Source organism: Canis lupus, chromosome 12 (assembly GCF_011100685.1).
Source record: "Canis lupus familiaris isolate Mischka breed German Shepherd chromosome 12, alternate assembly UU_Cfam_GSD_1.0, whole genome shotgun sequence".
Classification (NCBI taxonomy): domain Eukaryota; kingdom Metazoa; phylum Chordata; class Mammalia; order Carnivora; family Canidae; genus Canis; species Canis lupus.
In genome coordinates, this window is record NC_049233.1 from 3,052,199 (window position 1) to 3,079,743 (window position 27,545).

The 27,545-nt window shown below is 41.3% G+C and overlaps 1 long non-coding RNA gene across 2 annotated transcripts; it reads left to right on the forward strand.

Moving 5' to 3' along the window:
- The first annotated feature begins 350 nt into the window (after window positions 1-350).
- Window positions 351-26,980, forward strand: LOC119874145. 2 transcript variants are annotated; one of them, XR_005367562.1, is made up of 3 exons: window positions 351-438; window positions 24,755-24,861; window positions 26,443-26,980. It is a non-coding gene; the product is annotated as an uncharacterized LOC119874145 (long non-coding RNA). The 2 variants fall into 2 exon arrangements; XR_005367561.1 differs by lacking the exon at window positions 351-438 and adding an exon at window positions 12,692-12,807.
- The last annotated feature ends 565 nt before the right edge of the window (window positions 26,981-27,545 follow it).

Consider the following 27,545-nt stretch of genomic DNA (forward strand, 5'->3'; position numbering starts at 1 on the left):
CTGAGAGATGAACTTTATTGCAAGCACCCTCGGGCGAGGTTCCACGACTCACGGAGGAGAAGAGAAAGAGAGAGAGAGTGTGAGTCGTGGAAGTCGCGCTGGGAGGGAGTTGGCAGGGTCCTTTTATCGGGTTGAGGCAGGCCATAGGCTTGTGTCCGTATTAGGTAAGGTAGAGAGGTCATGGGGTGGGAGAAGCCCGTGATGGACAGTTCCCAACTGGGAAGTTCCTGGGTGGAAAACTTCAGTTTCCTGGTGGTGACCTGGAGGCCGCAGTGAAAGTGGCGGGAAAGTCGCCATCTTGGAGAGGGTTGGCCGGATGATCCGCCATCTTGGAGCCCCGGTCCCCCCGCTCCCCCCCCGCGCCCATCAAGATACACTGCGTAGCGGTGTAAACGTACTTATTGTTCCTGAACTGTATACTTGAAAATGGTTTAAGTGGTAAGCTTCATGTTACATATATTTTATCACAATAAGACAACAATATCAACAACAAATAACCGAACCATGAATGAACTAACGGACATAGGCATTGGGCATTAGTGGTGCAAACAAAAAAGAAACAAAAAAGACTATATGTGCTTCTTATGGAAAAGACCATGACCACCTATGAATTAGTCTGGCCCAAAATATTGAACTTGAATGTGATCAAGCCTCAAAATATAACTACCAATTCACAGAAAATGCAGGGGACAGGGAAACATGTCAAACCACACCACAGCGAGGTAATCAGCAAAACAGACTGCAAGAAATTCTAAGGAACAAACACTCCATTTTCTTCACCAAAAAATTTCAAAGGGACAAAGGGAAAGGAGGGAAATCTGTAGTTTCAAAGATTTTCTTTTTTAGAGTTTATTATTACTTTTTTTTAGTAATCTCTGCACCCAACATGGGGCTTGAACTCATGACCCCAAGATCAAGAGTTGCACACCTCCAACTGAGCCAGCCAGGAACTCCCTAAAAGATTTTAAAAGACATATTAACTGGGGCACGTAGGTGGCTCAGTTGGTTAAGCAGCCAACTCTTGATTTTGGCTCAGATTATGATGTCTCAGGTCATAAGACTGAGACTCACATCTCCTCCATGCATAGCAGAGAGTCTGCTTAATATTCTCTCTTTCCCTCTCCCACTGCCATCCCCATGCTCATTCTCTCCCTCTCTCTCTCTCTCAAATAATAAACAAATAAATAATAAAAGACATAATAGCCAGCCAGAGTGTTCAGACCTTATTTGGATCATAGTTTATTTAAAAGATTAAAAAAAAAAGCGAGAGAGACAATTCTGGCCCTTATGAGATAACTGGGGACTCAACTAAGTGACTGGACACTTGCTAATATTAGGAGTTACTGTTAAAGTTTTTAGTTGTGGGGCATCTGGGTGACTCAGTAGGTTAAGCATTCACTCTCAGCTCAGGTCATGATCCCAGGGTCCTGAGATGGAGCCCTGCATGGGGCTCCCTGCTCAGTGGAGAGCCTGCTTCTCCTTTTCTCCCTTGCTGGTGCTGTCTCTCACTACCTCTCTCTCTCTCAAATAAATAAATAAATAAATAAATAAATAAATAAATAAATAAAATCTTAAAAACAAGATTTTAGTTGTGATAAGGGTATTGTGGTAAAGAAGGATTCTTGTCTTTGGATGGTATTTGTTATTTATGGGTAAATAAATTTATTCATAGTTATGGATTGAATAAAAATATCAAATATGGGGATCCCTGGGTGGCTCAGTGGTTTAGCGCCTGCCTTCGGCCCAGGGCGTGGTCCTGGAGTCCCGGGATCTAGTCCCGCATCAGGCTCCCTGCGTGGAGCCTGCTTCTCTCTGCCTGTGTCTCTGCTTCTCTCTCTCTGTCATAAATGAATAAAAATCTTTAAAAAATATATCAAATATACACATACATAAGTACTAGATAATTGTATAAATTAAACTATAATTTGTGTATTTATAGTCAATTTTTTTAGGGCAGCCCGGGTGGCTCAGCGGTTTAGCGCCTGCCTTCCGCCCAGGGTGTGATCCTGGAGACCCGGGAACGAGTCCCAATTGAGCTCCCTGCATGGAGCCTGCTTCTCCCTCTGCCTGTGTCTCTGCCTCTCTCTCTGTGTCTCATGAATAAATAAATAAAAATTTTAAAATAAATAAATAAATTTAAAAAAAATAAAGATTTTTAAAGAATAAAATGGAAAACAAAAGAAACAAACAAAAAAACAAAAAGTATGGTTTCTTTAAGCATGTATTTTGCTTTTCCAGTAAAAGTTTATTTTAGGATAACTGAATAGTTCTAGTTAATAAAGAGAATTTTCACAGAATGCTAGTTAAACAATGTAAAAGAAATAAAAGAATTAGAAAAACATAATTTCATGAACTCCAACAGAACTGACTCAGGCAAGGATTATCGATTGGTGTTAAAACCAATAGATGGGGATCCCTGGGTGGCGCAGCGGTTTGGCGCCTGCCTTTGGCCCAGGGCGCGATCCTGGAGACCTGGGGTCGAGTCCCACGTCGGGCTCCCGGTGCATGGAGCCTGCTTCTCCCTCGGCCTGTGTCTCTGCCTCTCTCTCTCTCTCTCTCTATCATAAATAAATAAAAATTAAAAAAAAAAAACCAATAGATGATTGGTAATTGTAAACATGCATGCAGAGTCAAAGTAATACCATGTGGATTACTTTCTAGTCTCAAAAGGGAAAGCATTAACTGTAAATCGAGGGATCATTCACCACTAATTTAATCTAGGGGTTCAATCTCAGCATCACTAATGATTAATCATAGGTGTCTTCTAATGGGATGCAGCATTAACTATACAATAATATAACTATATGACTTTATTCTTCCTAGTATATTTTATCCTAGTTCTGGTATCCCTCAGAAGATCTTTAAGAATCCATTCCTAAAAATATGTTGGATAGTGAATTTTTAGGTAGTGGGAGTCTGTAACTCATTATTCTATTTTATTTTTGCATGTCATTTTATTTTCAAATTTTATTTAAATTCAACTAATTAACATGTAGTGTATTATTAGTGTCAGAGGTAGCATTCAGCAGTGATTCATCAGTTGTGTATAATACCTAGTGCTCAGGCAGCCCAAGTGACTCAGCTGTTTAGTGCCTCCTTCAGTCCAGGGCGTGATCCTGGAGACCCGGGATTGAGTCCCACGTCGGGGTCCCTGCAAGGAGCCTGCTTCTCCCTCTGAGTCTCTGCCTCTCTCTGTGTCTCTCATGAGTAAATAAATAAAATCTTAAAAAAAAAAAATCCAGTGCTCATTACATCCCATACCCTCCTTAATGCTCATCTCCCAGTTATGAGATACTTCCACTCCCCTCCCCTCCAGCCACCCTCAGTTTGTTTCCTATGCTTAAGAGTCTCTTATGGCTTGTCTCCCTCTCTGATTTCATCTTGTTTTTCCCTCCCCATATGTCATTCTTTTAAATGAAAAAAATAATACTGTATTTCCAGCAGGTCTAAAAACCCCAACCAATTTCCCTCAGTGCTTAAAACACTCTTAAAAATCTATATAACAATCAACTAGGTTTCTCTGCCTTTAAAACACCAGTTACTTAATTAACACTTAATTAACTCAATGAGTTTATTTGTGCAATAACATAGGATACTGATGTTTTCCTCTTAAACAATTGTTACTGTAATGTAAGTGAACAGTGAAATGATATGTTCAAAGGCAAATAACACTCAGCAGCAGTGAAATAAACAAGGCAAGTTTTTAAATGTGGTTACTGAAATTGCAGTGTCCCTTAAGTGAGGTTGGAGATGAGAAGGGAGATATGGAAGTTGTAGTCACTGTTGCTGTTTAGTGGGGGGATGAAGGTGAACAAGAATGAGCTTGAGCAGGAGTGAAACAGTAAATGTCTGAGGTTCATCCATGCCGGTGGATAATTAGCTTACCTGAGACTCAGCAATGAGTCTCAGAAGTGGATGGTCATGAATTGTCTTCTGAAAGTATTGACAAAGCACGACAAGAAACTAAAAATGGACAATATTACATTCCGTTTGCTTGTGTTATGCAGCTTTTGATAACCATAGACTGTGCTGGAAATTGCATTTTTAAAAAAGATTTATTTATTTACTTTAGGGGGAGGGGAGAGGGGAGGGGCAAAGGGAGAGAGAGAGAATCCCAAGCAGACTCACCCCCTGAGAGTGGAGCCCAATGTGGAGCTCCATCTCACAACCCTGAAATCATGACCTGAGTGGAAACCAAGAGTTAGCTGCTTAACTGACTGAGTCACCCACATGCCCCGGAAATTGCATTTTTGGATGTGATTTTTCTGCTCTTGTCATGATCATGATCTCTTATAAGCAACAGTGATGATTCTGTCTCTATAATCTAGAATTTCTCTTAGTGGAGCCTACCTGGTTCAGTTGGAAGAGACTCTTGATCTCGTGGTTGTGAGTTCCAGCCACATGTTGGATGTAGGGATTATTTAAATAAATAAAAACTTTTAAAAATAAATAAAATTTCCTTTAAATATTTGTCAGGGATGCGTGGGTGGCTCAGCGGTTGAGCATCTGCCTTAAGCTCAGGGCATAATCCTGAGGTCCCAGGATCGAGTCCCACATCGGGCTCCCCACGGGGAGTCTGCTTCCCCCTCTGCCTGAGTCTCTGCCTCTCTCTCTGTCCCTCATGAATAAATAAATACAATCTTTAAAAAACAACAAAAAAAGATTTGTTGTCAAATATTAGTCTTCTAGGGCTGCCATTACAAAATACCACAGACTGTGTGGGTTAAATGACAGATATTTCTTTCCTTTTTTTTTTTTTTTTTTTTAAGATTTTATTTATTTATTTGAGAGAGGGAGCAGGAGTAGGGGGGAGGGGCAGAGACTCACCACTGAGTAGAGAGCCCAACAAGGGGCTCAATCCCAGGACCCTGAGATCAGGACCTGAGCTGAAGGCAGATGCTTAACCAACTGAGCCACCCAGGCGACCCATGACAAATATTTCTCTTCTCACAGTTCTGGAGACTAGAAATTCAAGATCAAGATGCCAGCAGGTTTGGTTTTTCCTGAGGCCTTTCTCCTCAGCTTGCAGTCTGCCACCATTCTTACTGGTCACATGGTCTTTCTTAGTGCACGGGCACTCCTGGTGTCTCTATTCTGATACCAGTCATATTGGGTTAGGCTTTCACTCTTATGACCTTATTTACCTTTAATTACCTCTTTAGGGACGGTTGGGTGGCTCAGCGGTTGAGCATCTGTCTGGCTCAGGGCGTGATCCTGGAGTCCTCGATAGAGTCCCACACCGGGCTCCCTGCATGGAACCTGCTTCTCCCTCCGCCTATGTCTCTGCCTCTCTCTCTCTCTCTTCTCCCTCTGCCTGTGTCTCTGCCTCTCTCTCTCTCTCTCTTTCTGTATCTCTCATGAATGAATAAATAAAATCTTTTAAAAAAATTACCTCTTTAAAAGCCTTATCTCCAAATACAGTGACATTGAGCATCAGGGCGTCAAATACAAAATTGCGGGGGAGGGGGGACACAATTCGGTTGGTAATACTGCTCTTCCTCCAACTTAGCTCCTCCCAGATTATTACCTCCAGTGGAATGTGTTTCTTGGAAGGAGCATGGTAACTCTCCGGAATGAACAAAACTTTAATCATTTGTGTTTGTTTTCTCTCATACAGGAAATAAGGTATTCCCTGGAAACACGTGCACGGCCATGCATATATATATTTTTTTATGCCTTCACCTCTTAGTACACTTTATCACTTCCAATATACATGTCTCTCTAGTCTTTTTTTTTTTTTAAGATTTTATTTTTAAGTAATCTCTACACCCAATGTAGGGCTCAAACTCACAACCCCAAGATCAAGAGTCCCACGTTCCCCTGACCCAGGCAGGCGCCCCTCTCTAGTCTCTTAAGTCACCTGCTTTCTTCACAGTTTTTCCGTTTACTGTGAAAAATATTACTAGGAACACTGGTGAACGAAGATCTGTTTGAGTCCTTATTTTCAGTTCTTTGGACTATATACCCAGAAGTGGGTATACCGTCAAAAGTATACATAATTTTTTGTTGAAAGGTGGACATCTTGAATATTATGAAAAAAAAAGAAAAGGTAAGGAAAATTACTCTCTAGATCTTTCCAGATTGGCTCTGGATTGCAGTAACTCCTTCAGTGCTTAACTAGGCCATTTACAACTCTTTCTTAGCCTTCACTTCCTGCTTGCATTGAGCCTACAGATCAGCCAGAGATGAATGCCTATGCTCTTCTCAGGTCTTTTCTGAGCATACATTCTTCCCTGGACATATGTATGGATTTTGAGTTCCCACGGTATACATGAGAGCTTTTCAAGATCCCTGTTCCTCCCCAAATCTCTCTGGCTTTTCCTCCCAGGTTTTTATTGTGTCTGTTGTTTGCTCCAACAGCTTTATTTGCCCCAGAAGGCAGCAGCTTCTTCATTTGTCTTTCAATATTCTCAAAGAATATCCTCAGCATAGGGAACTCTGCCCGGGTAGAGTTCTGACATAGGGAAATGAAGGTAAGGTCCTTATGTTAATCCTTCAGGAAAACTCCAGTCAGGTCAAAACAGACAAACATAATTCCTTGGGAACAAGGTCCATTCTTTTCCTTCTGAACAGATTGTACACACACTGGGAATACAATCTGCCATCTTTGAGACTGCCACCAAGCCAGGGAGAGAGTGGACAAGACTAAGTTAAAACACTTCAAAGAAAACAACAACAACAACAACAACAACAACAACAAAACACTTCGAAGCTCTCTTGCCTTGTTACAGTGGCCTTTCTCCTGGTTAAGCATTTACTTGGTTGCTGTAAGCCCTTCACTACCTTCCTGAATACAGGGAGGATTGAGCTGAGAACCAGGCACAGGACTTGATTTCAACAGTAGCAGAATTATAGAGAAGGCTTAAAAGCTGTTAAGACTCCTACATCTGGGTCGCTGGTTGGCTCAGTCAGTTGAGAGTCTCTTAATTTCAGCTCAGGTCATGATCTCAGGGTCATGAGATTTAGCCCTGCATCAGGCTCTGCACTAGGTGTGGAGTCTGCATAAGATTCTCCCCCTCTCTCTGCCCCTCCTTTCCCTGTTTTTTCTCTCAAAAAACAAAACAACAACAACAACAAAAAAGACTCTTACATCAAAATCAGTGCCCTGATAAGAAGAGAATGACAACACTCTGGTACTTGAAATGGGGATATTGTGTGGACATGCTTGAGCTCCAGATTCCCCTGAACTTGCTGGACCTAAAGAAATGTCTCATTTCCCCTTTGTTGGATGATAACAGCTTCCACTTATTCAGAAACATGTGGAGGCAAATGCCTTGTAAGATGATACCTGAAGATTTGCCTCCAACCTCCCATGGTTTCTAGGTCAATAATTTGGATCATTCACTCAGGGGATCATTCACTCCCCTGAAGATTTGCCCCCAACCTCCCATGGTTTCTAGGTCAATAATTTGGATCATTTTTTTGTCACAGCCCACCTGGGGAAATATTGACTCCATTTTGGGAAGAAAAAAAATATATATATTAAAAAATATATTCATGGATCTTTCTAATATATACCAGTAGCAACTGGGAAAATATGCCAGTTTTGAGGGTGTTGGACCAAGGGGATTGGGACATAAGATTGGATAAAGAAGAATATATTAAGGACACTCTTTGTGACTTGGGATTTAATGTTCTGGAAAAGACATCTAGAATTGATCCTAGTACATCACTGAGGAAGCTCCTTGATGCTTGGAAAAACAGTACCCCATAATAAAAGTAAATGGAGACGCTGGAACTGCCTTGGGAAATTTAGTATAGATATGCTAGAATGGATTTATCTTAAGATCAAAAATCCTATCAGTTGACTGTGTTCCCTGAAAGGCTCAGAGGATACTCTCCTCAATAAAGCAGTAAAAAATATGCTAGATAAGAGCACTGACATTGTTGAGAATATCAGTAGTAGCTGTTCTTTGAAAACTAAGTTTCATAATAAAGGAGGTTGATAGGGAACCAGAGTCCCTGGGGTCAATGAGGGTGATAGGATTTTGAAAGAGCAGAGGCCCTGATTTAATTAGAGGCAAGGTGGATATAATTACCATAATAAGCAGCAAAGCCAGAATGGCATCCAGAGGGGAGAAAACCATGGAGATTTGTGTCAATGGCTAATAGGCCATGGAATCCCCAGCACAAGATAGATAGAAAGCCAGTTAATATATTACTCAATCTATATAACCAAAAAAAGATCAAGAGTGGTTGAACCAAAGTCTGATATTTGCTACTGAAAAAAATCACAATCCCCCACTCAGTTGCTAGGCTTGAGCCAATTCTCAGACCCAGAAAAGACTGAATTATCTTAAGGAAGGACTGTGACAAAGCAGCAGCAATTTCTCTTATCCTAAAGGGAACTGATACAATTAACTAAGGAAACTGTACACAGGAAAAAAGAGAAAACAGCAAGATCTTTTGAGAGGTGTGGGTTTCAGAGTCTCAGGTGGCACTTGTATCAGGTACCTAAAGTGACAGCATGTCCCCCCTGTTAAGTAGTGTATGGAGCCTGGGTGATAGAGTCCTGACCCAAGTTTTTCTCATAGTGGATCTGTGGACACATCCCCTGGTAATATCTCTAATTCCTAAGAGCATGGTAAGGATGGATATATTTAGATTTTGGTAGGCCCTCGCAGTAATTCCCAGGCCAATGGAGTAAGATCCATAATGGTGGGAAAAGACAAGTAAAATCCCCTAAAACTATCTTTCCTCTTCCCACCAAACCAAGATAAGTTAGAAGTAGTTTTGCATTCTACATGGAAGACATAGATTAGTATCATCCTCAGATACTTAAACAATACAGTTGTTATATATATTTCCATTTATTTCAGCACTGTGATGCCTGTGAAAACTAGATTGATCATGGTGGATGGTAGCGGACTCTGTGGTAGTCCAACATAGCCTCTGGATCTTGTATATGGCTTTTGATTTGGTAATTGTGTTCTTTTCTATATCAGGAAGGAAGATCAGAAACAATTCACATTCACATGCAATAGATTGCAGTGTACGGTCATGGTCGTTCCCAGAGCTACTCTCCTGCTCTCTTGTTCCATTATAGGCTACCACGACCTTGGTCATCTGGACATTCTCTAGAATATTATACTGATCAACTATATTAAAAACATCTTGGGGAAAAAAAAAACCATCTTGGGCCAGGAAATAGGAAGTAGCAAGTAGCCTGGATACCCCTGTAAGATGCAGGTACGCCAGAGGGTAGAAGACAAGCCATACACAGATTTGGGGCTCATATTAGTGAAGAAAAAGGTGTCCAGATACATCTCCAAGGTAGAGGGGAACTTACTGCACCTTACGTCTTCTGCTACCAAAAAGATGCACAGTGACTGTTGGTCTTTTTGGATTTTGAATGCAGCAACAGCTATTTGCTGTAATTTTTTCCCCTCTCTCTTTGGTTTTCAGCAGTTTTATTATGATATGCATAAGTGTGTGTGTTTCTTGAATCTGTAGTTTGATGTTTATTAATTAATTATTGGGAAAATTTTCAGCCATGATTCTAACAAATACTGCTTCTGTCACATTCTCGGTCTTTTCATCTTCTAGAATTCCAACCACACATATGTTACACTTTTTACCCTTTCTTACATGTATCTTATGCTCTTTTTGGTATTTTTAATCTCTTTGTCTCTGTTTCAGTCTGAATATTTTCTACTAACTCATTTTTCTGGTCACTAATCTCTCTTCAGCTGTGTCAATTTTGTCAAATCTATTAAGTTATCATTTCATTTACTGTATTTTTACATTCTAGGATCTCCACTTTTTAAAAAAGATTTTATTTATTTATTCATGAGAAACACAGAGGGACAGAAACACAGGCAGAGGGAGAAGCAGGCTTCATGCAAGGAGCCCGATGTGGGACTCAATCCTGGAAATCCAGGATCACTCCCTGAGCTAAAGGCAGACGCTCAATCACTGAGCCACCCAGTTGTCCCTAGAATTTCCACTTTATTGATTTTTATAGATTCCAGCTCTCCTGAAAACTCTCCATTGTGTCATCTTTTTTCTTAAACATATTAATTAGGTATTTTAAAATCTTCATCTGATACCTCAATATCTGGATCACCTGAGTCCATTCCTATTGACTTTCTTTCTTGGTCCCATTTCTTGGTATGCCTGGTCTTTCTTTTTTTCTTTTTTCTTTTTTAAGATTTTATTTATTTAAAGAGAGAGCATGAGCAAGGGGAGGGACAGAAGGAGAAGGAGAGAAAGACTCCCAAGCAGACAGTAAGCCCAGTGTGGAGCCCATAATGGGGTTCAGTCCCACAACCCCAAGATCATGACTTCAATTGAAACCAAGAGCTGGATACTCAACCAACTGAGCCATCCAGGTGCTCCATGACTGGTACGTTTTTATTCAATGCTGAATATTTTATGTGAAAATTGTAAAAAAAAAAAAATTGTAGAGACTCTAGATGAAGTTACCTTTTTTCAGAGAAGACTTATTTTAGCTTCTCTAGGCAGGAAGTTAGAGATACGACAGATACATTGATCAGGAATTGAACTAATCTGTGGCTGTTGTGCTCTGTAAGGCTTTCTCTATTTCTGATTTCTGGTTTTCCTTTATTTTTTTTTTTAAGATTTATTTATTTATTTATTCATGAGAGGCACAAAGAGGCAGAGACACAGGCAGAGGGAGAAGCAGGCTCCTCACAGGAAGCCGGACTCAGGACTCGATTCCAGAACCCCAGGATCACCACCACCCTGGGCCAAAGGCAGATGCCCGGCCACTAAGCCACCCAGGTGTCCTAGATTTCTGGTTTTCCATTAACTCCAAGGATTTAGATCTTATTTAACTGACAGCCTGGGGTTTATAGGGAACTCTCCTCCTTAACTGGCCTGAACTCCATGTTTTACGTCCCTAACACCATGAGATAGCCAAGAACTCCGTTTAGATTCTCATCCCCTTGGTATATGTTTTCCTTTCAGCTCCTCAGCCTCCCACTGTGCCCCTTGCAAAGAGGCAAATGCTTCACAAAGAAAGTCATTTGGGGGGACTCTCCTCCCCAGGATCTGGGCCCCTCAGGTCCTGATTGTCTCAAGAGCCCCCCTCATCCCTGTGAGGTCATTGAGGAACCTGCTGAGCTTCTTGGCCTCTTAGTGGCCACTTTCTGACCAGCTTCTTAGTGTCTCACCCTGTGCCACTTATAAACTAGCAAAGACTTATTCTTTATGAAGAATTGAGTAGAATTTGGACGCACCTCAATGATTTTTCATTCTTTTTGGAAACTTGGCCCCTCAAATTCTGGCTGTCTTGGTAGCTGTCTGATGCCTTCAAATAAAATTTGTTTTGTTTTGTTTTTAGCTTTATTCAGCCTAGCTTGTTCTTGGTGACAAGAACAAGCTACCCCATCATAGCTGAAAGGGGGGGGGGTCTCTTCTTCACTTGGCAGCCCTTTCTTGCTTTATTTGCACATCATTTATAGCCAGTTGATATCTTTTTATGTTTGTTTATTTATTGTCTGTCTTCACTCATTACAATGTGAGTTTTATGAGAGCAGGCAATTGATCTCTTTTGTTCATTACTGTAATGCTAGGACCTACAACGACCTAGTACATAGTAGGAGATGAATAAATAGTTTTAAATAAATAAATGTTGCAATAGCCTGACAAATGAGTTGTAAGCACATTCCTTCTCTTCTTCTCCCCACCTCCTCCCCCGCCGGAACTGTTTGTATATAAGCACTATAGCAAAGTAATTGAGAGTATTATGCCAGCTATCAATTTATTAACACTCAGCTCCAAATTCACCCTTCAGAACTTGCTCTGCAGTAATGGACTGGACTATTTAAGCACTTCTTCTGTAGAGTGAGTATAATGTAGAGGGCACAGGAGGACAAAAGGAAGAACGGAATTTTTCTTCCTGGTTCCAATATGCAGCATTTTGCTTTTATTCCCCCTGATACATGGTCGATCAGCAATGTGTGTATGTGTGTGTTTGTGTTGGCCTAGACAGGAACCATCCAGGAGTGCTCTGCTCCAGCCACGTACCCAGAGAATGCAGCCCTGCAGCCACCATGAAGCCCCAGAGGCCCCAGTGCAGACCCAGTACACTCCAGGCCTCATGGCTGTGCAGTGCCACGACTCCCTCTGCCTGCCCACCCACCAGCCTCAGCTTGCTTCAACCCAGTTATTTCCCACTTGAGGTGAACACCACATATTCTACATGCCTCAGCTGTCTCTGCATGTCTGCCCACCAGCCTCAGTTCACCCACGCTCTGGAGGATTGTGTCCTGCTTGCCTGCTTGCTGACTAGCTCTGGCCTGGGAAACCCAGCAAACTTCTCTGCCATCCAGTAGGTTGCGGCCATACCTTCTCCAGTAAGTTCTGAGCCATAGGCTTGGGCATTCCCCTCAGCTTTAGGATACTTCTTAACTTCTTTGTAGTTACTGACCTATCATTGTTTAACAATTCTTTACATTAAGCTACATTGTTTAAATTACTATGTGGTTTCTGTCTCTCAATTAGACACAAAGTAATAAAGAATTGGTACCAGGAATGGTCCTAGGAAGTAGACCCATGGAGGTGGCATTTGGGCATTGGTTTGGTAACACCTTTCGGCTTGAGCATGGCACTGATCTCTTTGTCAATGAGAAATGGGCTGCTAGTAATCCATAGCATGCAGTGGCATCACAATTACTTGGATTATCTATCATATGTAGTTGATTGTGATGAAGTGCCAAATGAAGCACATGCCTTGGGAGTCTATGTGGTTGTGGCCTTTCACTGTTATGACACTAACGATGACCAGGAAAAGTGCCAATGGCCTGGCACTCAGTGGAGTGTGCAACTATTCATCTTGGTGTTGTGAGTTCGAGCCCCGTGTTGAGTGTAGAGATTACTTTTAAAAAAATCTTAAAGATTTTGACTATAAAGATTGTGGTGTGGGACAGGTTTTTTTGTTTTTGTTTTTTGTTTTTGTTTTTTTTTTTAGTATACTTGAGCACTTATAAAAGGAAAATAATAGCTCAGTCTATTAAGTCTCAGCTCAAGTATGGAAGCTTCCATGATAACCCTAAAGGAATTTCTTTTTTTTTTTTCCCTTTTAAATTTATTTATTTATTTATTTATTTATTTATTTATTTATTTATGATAGTCACACACAGAGAGAGAGAGAGAGGCAGAGACACAGGCAGAGGGAGAAGCAGGCTCCATGCACCAGGAGCCCGACGTGGGATTCGATCCCGGATCCTCAGGATCGCGCCCTGGGCCAAAGGCAGGCGCCAAACCATTGTGCCACCCAGGGATCCCACCCTAAAGGAATTTCTTATTTCTTATAGTTCCAGGGCTGATATTACTAAAAATCAAAACCAAAATTTAATTGTGTAGGTTGCTGAATTATAATGGCTATTGAATTAACAGTCTTGCCAAGTTTGTCGTGTGAAAGTTAGGCACTGATCTGGAAAGAATGGGATTCTGAACCTTGAAATTGAGACATCCCAAATGAATTGAGACATCCAAATAAAACTGATAATCTTGAACCCCCAGGTCATACTGAGCCCCCAGAGTTTGCCCTCTCATGTCTGAAAGTGATGGTTTTTCTCTACTTAAAAAACTTGTGACAATCTGACCTGAAGCAGATGCCTTGAAAGAGGATGATAATTCTTCTCCTCAGGATCCACCACAGCCACCCCCTTTTGCCACTAGGCCCATAAATAGTGTAAGCCTTAGCATGCTCCAGAGGTACAGGAACACAATACAACCCAGGAGAAAGTAATTTAGGCTAAAAAGAATTGCAGAACTTTTCTAACATGTGTTGGTAGTAACTGCAGAATATGTGTGGGAATGGGTTCTTAGGTTGGTAAATCAAGGAGGGCAAGATATATAACACTAGATCAGAAAAATTAAAAAAAAAACACTATATCAAAAATTTTAAACATTTTTAAATTTATGTAAGTAATCTCTTCACCCATTTTGGGGCTTGAACTCACAACCCTGAGATCAAAAAACAAAAAAAACAAAACAAACAAAAAAAAAAAACCTGCTTTTCCAATGGAGCCAACCAGATGCTCCCACTATATCAAATTTTTTGTATAAATATGCTTACTAGAATTCCAGATGTAGTATGTTAGCTTGTGTAGCTAGAGGTGACTTTAATTTATTTGGTTGGTTGACTGAAACTTGAACTCAATATTCCAGTTTAATGAGGTTTAATTTAATGCAGTCAAGATGCCAGAGCTTTTCTGGTGTGAAGTGAAGGAGGAAATCCAGATGTGCAGGGAGGTTGCCATGTTGGATTGGATTTATCATGTGTGACCTATCCCCTAACTATATTCTATGTGAAGGGGGAAGGCATTGTGAAATATATTTGTGAGGGAAGCACCTCTATCCTTTAAAAGGTCTGTGGTTTCTCTCCCTTGTAGGCCAGTTATGACTGTAGGGAATGCCACTTTCTTTTTTAAGATTTTACTTATTTATTTGAGAGAGAGAGAGAGGGAGAGAAAGAGAGAGAGAAAGAGAACAAGCTAGGAGGAGGGGCTGAGGGAGAGGGAGAAGCAGACTCCCCGCTGAGCAGGGAGCCTGATGTGGGGCTTGATCCCAGGATCCTGGGATCATGACCTGAGCCGAAGGCAGATGCCCAACTGACTGAGCCACCCAGGTGCCCCAGGGATGCCACTTTTAAACTGCACTTCTTTTTTTTTTTTTTTGTATATTTTTAAATTGGAGTTCGATTTGCCGACATATAGCATAACACCCAGTGCTCATCCCGTCCAGTGCCCCCCTCAGTGCCTGTCACTCAGTCACCCCAACCCCCCGCCCACCTCCCCTTCCACTACCCCTTGTTCATTTCCCATAGTTAGGAGTCTCTCATGTTCTCTCACCCTCACTGATATTTCCCACTCATTTTCTCTCCTTTCCCCTTTATTCCCTTTCACTATTTTTTATATTCCCCAAATGAATGAGACCATATGATGTTTGTCTTTCGACTGACTTACTTCACTCAGCATAATACCCTCCAGTTCCATCCACGTCGAAGCAAATGGTGGGTATTTGTCATTTCTAATGGCTGATTAAACTGCACTTCTGATTTTTTTTTTAAAGATTTTATTTATTTATTCATGAGAGACACACACAGAGAAAGAAGCAGAGACACAGGCAGAGGGAGAAGCAGGCTCCATGGAGGCAGCCTGACGTGGGACTTGATCCTGGGTCTCCAGGATCACACTCCAGGCTGAAGGCTGCGCTAAACTGCTAAGCCCCCGGGCTGCCCATGCACGTCTGATTTCAATGAGGATGTTGGTACTGTTCCATTGTAGCAGAGGCCAAATAGAAGCACTTAACTGTCAAACACAGGGTGGGCACCTCAACCGTAAAGGGCATTGGGGATGGTTCAGTAATCAGAATGCCTTGGCCTGTGGAGATCTCTAGTGGTAACTAATTGATCATGGTGTCTTTAGGATGAAATAGATAATCAGCCTACTAGAATTGCTTGATCCATGTAACAGGAAAAACTCTACATCTGGTAGCCAATCACCTAACTTGGGTCACCATAGTAGAGTATGATGCCCTCTCACTCAGTGTCCAGACCCAAACCCAGTCAGTTTGCAGACCCAAAGCACTTTCAAAAAGCCAGGTTCCCTAGAGAAAGGACCTTGCTCCACCGCCAAAAATAAATACCTTAATCTTCCTTCAAGCATTCCCAAAGAAACGCACAACTATTTACTGGAGTGACAGTGCACTGGGGAAAAGGAATTACCTGGGCCTTTCGGGGGCTACTAGACAATGGCTCTGAACTGATGCTAATTCCTTGGGATTCAAAATGCCAGCAAGGCTCACCCCTACCCAGAGTAGGGGTATCTGATGGATAGGTGATAGAATCTCAACTCCCAAGTGTGACTCTCAACAGGCCCATGGCCCATGAACTCACCCTGGGGCTATTTCCCTGGTTCCTGAGAATGTAATTGGAATAGATGTTTGGCCAATGTCAGAATCCCCACATTGGCTCTTACCTATGGGATCATTATGGGGTCGTGATGGTCGGCAGGGATAAGTGGAAGCCTCTGGAACCTCCACTCCCTGCCAAGATAGTAAACCAGAAGCAACACTGCATCTCTGAGGGAAATGAAGACATTGACACTCCCATCAAAGACTTGAAAGAAGCAGAGCTAGTGACTCCTAACCCTTCCCATTTAATTCACCAGTTTGGTCTGTGCAAGTCAAGTGTAATCCTAGAAAAATGACTGTGACTTAATCTGGTGGGATTCCAGCTGCAGGTGCTATTTATATTCAAGATGTAGTCCCTTTACTGGACTTCTGACTCATCTTAGAAGTTGCGTGTGTGGGATCCTGGGTGGCTCAGCAGTTGAGCACCTGCCTTTTGCTCAGGGCATGATCCTGGAATCCTGGGATCGAGTCCCACATCGGGCTCCCCCCAGGAGCCTGCTTCTCCCTCTGCCTGTGTCTCTCAAGAATAAATAAAATATTTTTTAAAAAGTATCTTCTTAAAAGATTGATTTTAACTTGATTGCATTGTAGTCTAAGCATATTGTCTTCTATGATAATGACCTTTGCAATTTGCTAAGACTTACTTTTTCCCCAATACACAGTCAATTTTTGCCATTTTTGTAAGTGTCCCACATGGACTTGACAGGAACGTGAATTCTCTAATATTTGTATGCAAGATTGCTTATCTATGGGGTGCTAATCTACTTCTCACTTTGTCTACCTAATCTAGATAGTTCTCAGATACATGTTAAATCACCCATTGCCATTGGGAATTATAAATCTCTCCTTTTGGTTCTGTTAGTGTTTGCTTCTTATATTTATAAAGAATATGGGGCAGCCCTGGTGGCGCAGCGGTTTGTCGCTGCCTGCAACCTAAGGTGTGATCCTGGAGACCCTGGATCGAGTCCCACGTCAGGCTCTCTGCATGGAGCCTGCTTCTCCCTCTGCCTGTGTCTCTGCCTCTCTCTCTTTGTGTCTCTAAGAATAAATAAATAATCTTTTAAAAAAATAAACTATGTTATTTTGTGCATACAATTAAGAATTTTAAACTCTTCCTTGTGCATTATATCATCTGTGATTATATAGAGATCCTCTTCATTTTTTTAAAAAAACTCATCAGGAAAAAATAAAAAAATAAAAATCATCAGGCATTTTATTTTATTTTATTTCATTTTTATTGAAGTATAGTTGACACACAATGTTACATTAGTTTCAGGTGTATAGTGGTGATCTGGCTAATTTATAGGTTATGCCATGCTCACTTCAAGTGTGGTAACATTTGACATCTGTCATCATATAACACTGTGACAATACCATTGACTATATTCCCTATGCTGTGCCTTTCATTCCTGTGACCTATTCATTCCATAATGAAAGCCTATTTCTCCCATTCCTCTTCACCCACTTTGCCCAGCACCCTGCCCTGCTCCCCTCTGGCAACTGTCAGTTTGTCCTCTGTACTTATGTGTCTGTTTCAGCTTTTTGTTTGTTTATTCATCTGTTTTATTTTTTAGATTCCACATATGAGTGAATCATATATTATTTGTCTTTCTCTGACTTATTTCACTTAGTATACTACCCTCTAGGTCCACCCATGTTGTTGCAAATGGCAAGATGTCATTCTTTTTCATAGCTGAGTAATATTCCACTGTGCATATATACTACTTCTTTACCCATTCATCTCTCAATGGACACTTGGGCTCCTTCCATATCTTGGCTCTTATAAATTAAGCTGCAATAAACATGGTGGGGGGTCTATATGTCTTTTCAATTTAGCATTTTCATATTCCTTTTTTAAAGATTTCTTTATTTATTTGAGAGAGAGAAAGTGCACAAGGTGGGGAAGGACAGAGGGGGAGAGAGCCTTAAGGAGACTCCACACTGAGCATGGAGCCCAATTCGGGGCTCAGCCCCCCGTCCTGAGATCATGACCTAAGCTGAAACCAAAAGTCAGATGCTTAACTGACTATGCCACCCAGGAGCCCCTAGGGTTTTCATTTTCTTTGAGTAAATACACAATAGTAGAATTACTCGGTCATATGATATTTCTATTTTTTAATTTTTTGAAGAACTTCCATACTCTTATCCACACACAGCATCTGCACTAATTTACATTCCTATCAACAGTTCAGGAGGATTCCTTTTTCTCCAGATCCTTGCCAACACTTGTTTTTCGTCTTTTTGATTCTAGCCACACCGACAGGTGTGAAGTAATATCTCATTTTGGTTTGGATCTGCATTTCCCTGATGATGAGTGATGTGGAGCATCTTTTCATGTATCTGTTGGGCAGCCATATGTATTATTTGTGGGTTTTTTGGGGTTGAGTTTTATAAGCTCTTTTTAAAAAGATTTTATTTATTTGACAGAGAGAGATCGAGAGAGCACAAACAGGGGGAGCAGGCTCCCTGCTGAGCAGAAGCCTGATGTGGGGGCTTGATCCCAGAAGCTGGGATCTTGACTTGAGCTAAAAGCAAACTGACTGAGCGACCCAGGCTCAGTTCTTTATGTATTTTGGATATTAACCCCTTACTGGATATATCATTTGCAAAAATCTTCCCCTATTCAGTAGGTTGATTTTTCATTTTGTTGATGGTGATCCTCTTCATTTCTTTTTTTTTTAAGATTTCATTTATTTATTCATGAGAGACACACAGAGAGAGGCAGAGACATAGGCAGAAAGAGAAGCAGGCTCCCTTCAGGGAGCCCACTGTGGGACTCGATCTCAGGACCTCAGGATCATGCCCTGAGCTGAAGACAGACGCTCAACCACTGAGCCATTCAGGTGTCCCCGATCCTCTCTCTATGTTAGTTTTTTGTCTGCTATGTCTTTTTAATTTTTTTTATTTTTTGAGAGAGAGAGAGAGAGAGCATGCAGCAGTGGCAAAAGGGGCAGAAGGAAAGGGAGAGAATCTTAAGCAGACTCCACACTGAGCCCAATACAGGACTTGCTTCCAAGACCCTGAGATCATGACCTGAGCCAAAATCAATAGATGCTTAACCAACTGAGCTACACAGGCACCCTGTCTGATATGTTTTTTTTTTGCATCTATCTATTTTAAACTTTTCTGTACCTCTTTGTTTTATATATGCTCTAGTAAATAGCATATGGCTTCATATTTAAAATTCTTCCAACCCAACAATCCTTGGAAAGATAGGAAGATAATATCTATTCTGATTAGTGATATATTTGGACCTATTACTATCATCTTGTGCTTTGTGACTTTCTTATGATGCTTCTTCCTTCTTTCCTGCTTGCATTTGGGATGATTGTGTTTTCTTTTTTCCTTTATTTCCTTTCTAGAGGTTTGAAAGTTATACTCCTGTTTTTATTCTTTTGGTAAATATCTTTAATATTTTGGGGCACCTGGCTGGTTCAGTTGGTAGAGCATGCAACTCTTGATCTTGGTGTTGTAAGCTGGAGCTCCATGTTGGGGGTAGAGATTACTTTAAAAAAATAAAATAGGGGTGCCTGGATGGCTCAGTCAGTTAGGCATCCAGCTCTTGATTTCGGCTCAGGTCATGATCTCAGGGTCATGAGATCAAGCCCTATGCTGGCCTCCGCACGGAGCATGGAGCTTAAGATGCTGACTCTCCCTTTCCCTCTGCCCCTCCTCACACTCACACTCTCTCTAAAAAAATAAATAAAATCTTTAGTATTTTAACATGCATACCTGCCAGTTTAAATTTACTTAACTTCTGTACCTTCTTTCAGAAAAATAAAGGGCCTCTGAGTGCTACTACACTGACCATCTCCCTTCCATCTGATGTGTTACTGTATCTAGTACACAGTTGTAACTTATTTTATATACCCCATATTTATGCTATTATTATTGCTTTATATAATCTAAACATGTTTACATGTACTCAAGTCTTTATTTGTAAATTTTTCTCCCTTGCATCTCAATGTCCCGTTTTTCCTTCATCCTGAAATACAGCCCTTAGGAATCTTCCACTCTGAGTTTTTCTTTGAAGGAAGATGACCTTATTTCACCCTCACTTAAAAAAATTAACTTGGGCAGCCCCGGTGGTGCAGCGGTTTAGTGCCGCCTGCAGCCCAGGGCGTGGTCCTGGAGACCTGGGATCGAGTCCCATGTCAGGCTCTTTGCATGGTGTCTGCTTCTCTCTCTGCCTCTCTCTCTCTCTGTCTCTCTCTCTGTCTCTATTAATAAATAAATAAAGTCTTTAAAAAACATTTAAAAAATTAACTTACTTTACATTTTTAACATCCAGAATTTTAGATGTCTTGATATTTCAGTCTTAAATATTTGTGCCTACATTTTGAAAAGAACTCTTACTCACATAGACCAAATTAATACAAACACATCTAACAACAGGAACAGTAGTAATTCCTTAATATCATCAAATGTCCATTTCATATTCAGATTTCCCCAATGGTGTCAGATTATCAGATTCAGATTTATCAGATAATTCAGATTATCCCCATGGTGTCTGTTTTTCCAAACTAGATCCAATCTAGAACGACATCCTGCATCAGTTTATTTATTGTGTCCCTTAAGCCTCTTTTAATTTCAAACTCTTTTTTTGTGACACTGATTCGGTGGAATAGGCTGGTTGTCCTATGAAATATCCTCGCTTCTGGGTCTGATTGTTTCCTTATGGTGGTGTTTAGCCTGTTCCTCTTTCCTCTATATTTCCTTATAACTGTAATTTAGGGTCCAAAGGCTTGATTAGATTGATTGATTGATTGATTGATTGATTGATTCATGAGAGACACAGAGACATAGGCTGAGGGAGAAGCAGGCTCCACTCAGGGAGCCCGATGTGGGACTCGATCCCAGGACTCCAGGATCACTCCCCGAGCCGAAGGCAGATGCCCAACCGCTGAGCCACCCAGGTGTTCCAGGCTTGATTAGATTTAAAGCAAACATTCTTGGCTACCTCACATCACAGGTGATGCAGTATTCACAATACTATGTTACTGATCCAGCTGTTAGATAATAAACATTCTTGCACAAAGTTCTATGCTAAGATTGTGCCCCTTGCTAATTGGGGCTTTGGGGGCTTTTTTTAGATAGGACTTCTGGGGACACCTGTGTGGCTCAGCAGTTGAGTGCCTGCCTTTGGCTCAGGACATTATCCTAGAGTCCCAGGATCAAGTCCCACATTGGGCTCCCTGCATGGAGCCTGCTTCTCCCTTGGCCTATGTCTATCTCTGTGTCTCTCATGAATAAATAAATAAAATCTTCAGATAGCACTTCTGTGTGATAGATTCCAGGGAAGTTCCGATAAACAAAAGACTGGGAAGTGTTGGAAAATGCATGCTGAAGATGGAAGGACATATATATTTAACTGCTAACTAGCACACAGTATGGTAGGACCATCTAGCTTATGCCTCTGAACATGTAGACTTTCGCTAGGATATAAAGTTAAAATGTCACTGTTGGTTCACAGCATTAGGAGTTTCCTGGTATAATCTGAAACTAGTCCCCATCTACAGGGGGAGGGAGAGACAGAATAAAGAGGTGGGGCACCTCAGATTGGTAGGTGGCAGTTTTAATAAGCAAGGGAAATTACTTATGGGCTTGTCTTGGGCAGTGAATAGATCCCCAGCACCCACCCACCAAATCTTATAAGTTTATATAGAGGCTTTAACTTGTTTCAGTCATGTATCCCATCTAGGTGGTCTCAATAACATATTTCTTTCTCAAGGCTTCGTATTTGAAAAAGGCTCCCACCATGAGAATGGAAGGGAGAATGTACATTCCAAGGAGAGGGGAGTGTGTGATGAGCCTTGGGTTCAGCTCAAGGGTCAAATGGCCATTACATCCTCTTGACCAACTTCTCCATCAGCAGCATCAATGGGCAGAAGGAAACTGCATCTTTGACTCTACCACTTGATACCAAATTACTTTCCAGTTAGCCAATTTATGCCTCCACCAATGCCAATACTTGGTATTTTCAGACTTTTCTTTTTTACTTTTGACAATATGACTAGATGAAATAATAGCTCATTATGTTTTTTAATAGATTTTATTTATTTATTCATTAGAGAGAGAGAGAGAGAGAGAGAGGCAGAGACACAGGCAGAGGGAGAAGCAGGTTCCATGCAGGGAGCCTGACGTGGGACTCAATCCTGGGTCTCCAGGATCACGCCCTGGGCTGAAGGCGGCACTAAACCGCTGAGCCACCCAGGCTGCCCTCATTGTGGTTTTTGGAAAGTTATTACATACATCAAGAGATTTCACCCCTGAATACTTGAGTATTCATCTTTTGAAAATAAGGACATTTCCTACTTACCCACAATATCATTCTAACAAAAGAATAATTCCCCATACAATCTAAATTTGTCTATATTCATATTTCTCCAATTATCTGAAAAATCAGTAAGGATTTAGGTTCAAGGTTCAAGGCACTTTTATCCTCAAATAATGGATTAGCTAGGTGTGACGGTCCAAGGTATCAGGTATTTCCTCTAAGAACTAGGAAGACAATAATCCTCTGTCTTGGGGTTTCTATAGTTGCTGTTGAGAAATTTATTATTGGTCCTGGCATCACTGTATTATGGAAAACATGTTTTCTTTCTGGTTTCTTTTCAAAGGTTTCCCCATCTTTGAGTTCTTCAGTTTCTCTCTGGTGTATCTGGATGAATATTTAGTAGTGTATCTTGGAATTAATTTCCTGAGACTGAGAATTCTTGTCCAAAATCAGTTCTGGAAGATGATCAACCATGATCTCATCACCTCATTATTGGTGAAAGATTATGCCTGGCACACTTTAGGTGCTTAGTTGTTGAATAAATTGGTAAATAAATGAGCATTTTCTCCATTCCCTGTCATTCTTTTGAGTCTCTGGTGCTCAGATTTTTTTACAGATATTTGTTCAAACATCTCACTCTACCCACTATACCTTTTCCTCTATTATTTTTCTTGCTACATTTTATTTTTTTAACTCACCATTTTTATTTATTTATTTATTTATTTATTTATTTATTTATTTATTTAAGCTCTACATCCAACTTGGGACTTGAACTCATGACCCCGAGATAAAGAGTTGTACCCTCTACCCACTAAATCAGCAGGCATCCCTTTTTCTGTGCTACATTTTAGATAATTTTGTCAGATCTATCTTCTAGTGCTCAATTCTAAGCTCAGCTACTTTTTTTTCTTTAAAGATTTATTTATTCCAGAGAAAGAATGTGTGTGAGAAGGGGGAGGGGCAAAGAGAGAGGCAGAGAGAATCTCAAGCTGACTCCATGCTGAGCACAGAGCCCAATACTGGGCTCGATCTCACCACCCTGAGATCATGACCTGAGACGAAACCAAGAGTCGGATGCTTAACTGACTGAGCCACCCAGGCTCCCTTAACCTCAGCTACTTGTAATCATTTGCTTAATTCATCCATTGAGTTTATAATAATCATTTGTAATCATTGATACCGGACCTTTTTTTTATAACATTCTGTTATTTCTCATGCTTTTGATTCTTTGTTTTATGATGTCAATAACTTTTAACATACTTATAGCTTGAAGCTTATACTAATTCCATTGTCTGAAGTGATCCAGGGTCTAATCCTGCTCTTTGTTAGGTAGGTAAATTTTCATTCATGGTGGATTATTTCCTTGTGGGTTTTCCAGTTTTGGATTGTGAACTCATGTTGATGGCCTTCAGGAGTGACCTTCATAGGCTATAGTGAAGATTAAATCATTAAATCAATGAACTCAGATATGTCTCAAGTTCAGGTGGAAATTAAATCACATCGAAAAGAGTATACAGAAGGGCAAGAACTGTCCACCAGGTCATGCTATATATAAAAGCAATGCAGGGCAGTCCGGTGGCTCAGCAGTTTAGTGCTGCCTTCAGCCCAAGTTGTGATCTTGGAGACCTGGGATCGGGTCCCATGTCGGGCTCCCTGCATGGAGCCTGCTTCTCCCTCTGTCTATGTCTCTGCCTCTCTCTCTCTCTGTGCCTCTCATGAATAAACAAATAAAATCTTAAAAAAAAAAAAAAACAAGGCAAAACCCCCACAAGATTGACATGCTTAAACCATCAAACTCTGGCCAGACTCACACTAGGGAATACTACAAACACTGTCTCTCATGTGACAGGCACTTTATTCATATCTTTAACCTTCATATCAACTGCAAGGAAGGTGAAATTCCCATTCGACAGAACAGAAACTGCCAAAGAATCATTAATTTATAGCTAATTGGTGGACTCCAATTAAAACTCAGGTCGAATGATTGTAAAGATCATGCTTTCTCAAATTGACCCCATTGTTCCTCAGAACTATTACTGGAGGGTGAATGGGTGACGGGCACTGAGGTGAGCACTGGGTGTTATTCTGTAAGTTGGCAAATTGAACACCAATAAAAAATAAATTTATTAAAAAAAGAACTATTACTGGAAAAAAACACCATCATTTGGACTACATACATATTTTTTCTAAGTTCCAATTTTAATTGAGGCCAGTTAACCCCATGGATCATAAAAACATGTTGAGTAAGTAGTGAAAAAGGAAAACGAATGCATTAAAGCTACAAAAGAGTTGCATTTTAAGTAAAGAAACTTTCATTCCTCATTTCCTTTCATTTTTCCAATTTGAGATTTTGCTTATGTACGAAAAAGGCAATTAACAAGAAGCTTACTTATGAGAAACCCCCGGAGCTCCCAGAAGCTAATAAAAATGTATCTGAGCATTCTGAGTACAACAAAGCAAGCCAGTGTAAATTTGATCTAATAAGGAGTTTGCAAATATACCTTCAACCTAAGCAATTTTACATCAGTAAACCAGGACAAGTTAAAGCCAATTGGTGGCAATACTTTTCAGCTGTCAATCCTTTGTTTCCAGGTCCAGAGAGGCCACTGCAATGTGCCCGCTCCAAATGTAGGTTGGAGCACCCCCACCCCCCTTGCCTGTCCAGCTCTTCCAAGAATCATCATCCAGGGATCACTGAGGTAATCGGGAATCGCCAACTGTCTTAAATATTATCAGCATAAATTGCACCTAGTATATGGAGTTAGAGGGTCTGATTTTAATCAGGTTGATTCAATTTGTGACTTACTTAAAATGCTGGTCTGGGTTTCTTGATTTAATCAACTTTCAACAAAAGTTAGTGCTTATCATTTGATAGAAATTTTATACATGATCTTCACCCCTCAGATCTGGCTCTAGGTTACATTTTACTATGGGGACTTTAAAATGATATTAATACCATTGAATAATTAACTAATTAAAATTAATCATTAACTTTGCAAATGTATCCAAAGAAATATAGAAAGACGATTCTGCTAATAAATTTAGGAAAAATAGAGGATGTAAATAATTGTGGAGTCACTGGGAGGTAAACTCTGTCCAGTTAATTGGTCAGTTTTGTATTTTGACCATGAGTTTATTTTTGTTAGACTCTGTGAAGAGACGACCATTACTGACGTTATTAAAGTATTTTATTTTCCTAAAAGAGCCACATCATATAATCTGGATTCTTTCTTCTATCTGTTTGACTTTAACCAAACCGATTAAGTGATTTTAATGCTATGAAGCAAAACAAATAAAATATTGTTAAAATGTAAAATATTGTTAAAATTTGTAATCATCTCAACGTGAAAAATCACCTTGCCTTCCTATTTAGAGCCCCTTAAATATAAGCTTTCTTCCTCTTTCAGTTTCCACAGGCTACAGAGTAAATTATTTCTTTTTTTTAAAAATTTTTATTTATTTATGATAGTCACACAGAGAGAGAGAGAGAGAGAGAGAGAGAGAGAGAGATAGGCAGAGACACAGGCAGAGGGAGAAGCAGGCTCCATGCACCGGGAGCCTGACGTGGGATTCGATCCCGGGTCTCCAGGATCGCGCCCTGGGCCAAAGGCAGGCGCCAAACCACTGCGCCACCCAGGGATCCCTAGAGTAAATTATTTCCACTGAAAATGTTCTATCCACATCTGCTTTAAGAAAGCCACTGCTGAAAAAAAAAAAAAAAAAGAAAGCCACTGCTGGGGTGCCTGGGTGGCTCAGTTGGTTGAGCGCTGGATTCTTGGTTTTGGCTCAGGTCGTGATTGCAGGCTCATGGGATCAAGCCCCCCACAGTGGGCTCTGCGCTCAGTGCTGAGGTTGCTTGAGACTCTCCCTCTGCCCCCCCTGCCCTGTGCTCTCTAACTAAAATAAACAATAAATCATAAAAAAGAAAGCAAGTCGGCCACTGCAAGCTGCATGCTGGCGTTCATCCCAGCTGCTTGCACTCCCGCACAGGCTGGGATGAAGGTTCCCAGGCCTGTCTCTGCACGGGTCTGGGCAGGGCTTCTCTGTGCTCTGAACCCAGGTGAGAGTCGGCACATGTGCCAATAGCACAAAGCACCACAGGTGCCTCTCCAGAGGGCGGTATTCTCTATGTATCCACAAAAGTTGCCCAAGGAGCCCAGCTCCCCAGCTCTTGGCCAGTGTTTCATATTTCCCACGTTTCTAACTTTGGTCTCTCTGACTGGGGTAAAGAGGTTATCTCATTGCCATGAATTTTTCATCTCATTTTTTTTTTTTGACAGATCCTGCCGCATGTTTATTTGTACAAATAGCGCAGGAGGACACCAGCCCCATGCAGATAGAAGCTCATGGGTCACACCCGGCCTTCTGTCCTCACACTGGCAGACTGGAGCCTCTGCACTGGAGCCTTTGTGCAAAGGGGCCTGGGCACCTTTGGGAGCCTGAGCCGCAGCAGGAGCTGCAGCTGGAGTCACAGCTGTAGTCTGAGTCTTGTTTAAGCCTTGGTCTTGGACTTCGGACTCCAGAGCCCTGAGACCCTGGGCAATGCGGCAACGAGCAGATTTCCCAAGCTTGGGGTGAGCGATGCAGGCAAGTTGAGCTTGCGGCTGCCACCCTTTGGGATCTTGGGCTTGACCTCCTTGGGGACTCCTGGCCTTGGTGTTGTTGGCCTGCGTCTTCTTCAAATCTTTCTTGTTGTGCTTCTGGGAAAAGTGCATGTTCCTTAGGAACATAGGATCTGCCCTCTTAAGAGAATCATATCTTCTTTTTTTAAAGATTTTAGTTATTCAGAAAGACACACAGAGAGAGGCAGAGACATAGGCAGAGGGAGACGCAGGCTCCATGCAGGGAGCCTGATGCGAGACTCAATCCCAGGTCTCCAGGATCACGCCCCGGGCCGAAGGCAGAAGCTCAACCACTGAGCCACCCAGGCATCCCTCATATCTTTTTTTTTAAAGATTTATTTCTTTATTATTTGAGAGAGAAAGAGAGAGAGAAGGAGCAGTAGAGAGAGAATCTCAAGCTGACTCCATACTGAGTGCAGAGCCCCACATGGGGCTTGATATCACGACTCTGAAATCATGACCTGAGTGAAAACCAAGAGTTGGACACTTAATTGACTGAGCCACCCAGGCACCCCAAGATTCATGTCTTTGTGACTAGGTTTCTCGATGCCATTTCTGTGCCATCTTTGTGACTGGTTATCCACGGTGTTGGTTGCATTTGGCCATGCCTGAACCCGAGCCCGAGGCTCCCAACATGCCTTCCATTTCATTTACTGCATTTATTATTTGTAGAAGTCCAGTTTGGTTCTTTTAAAGATGTACCCGTGTCACTTTTTCTACCTTCCTATTCCCTGTAGATATATTCAACCTATTTCTTTACA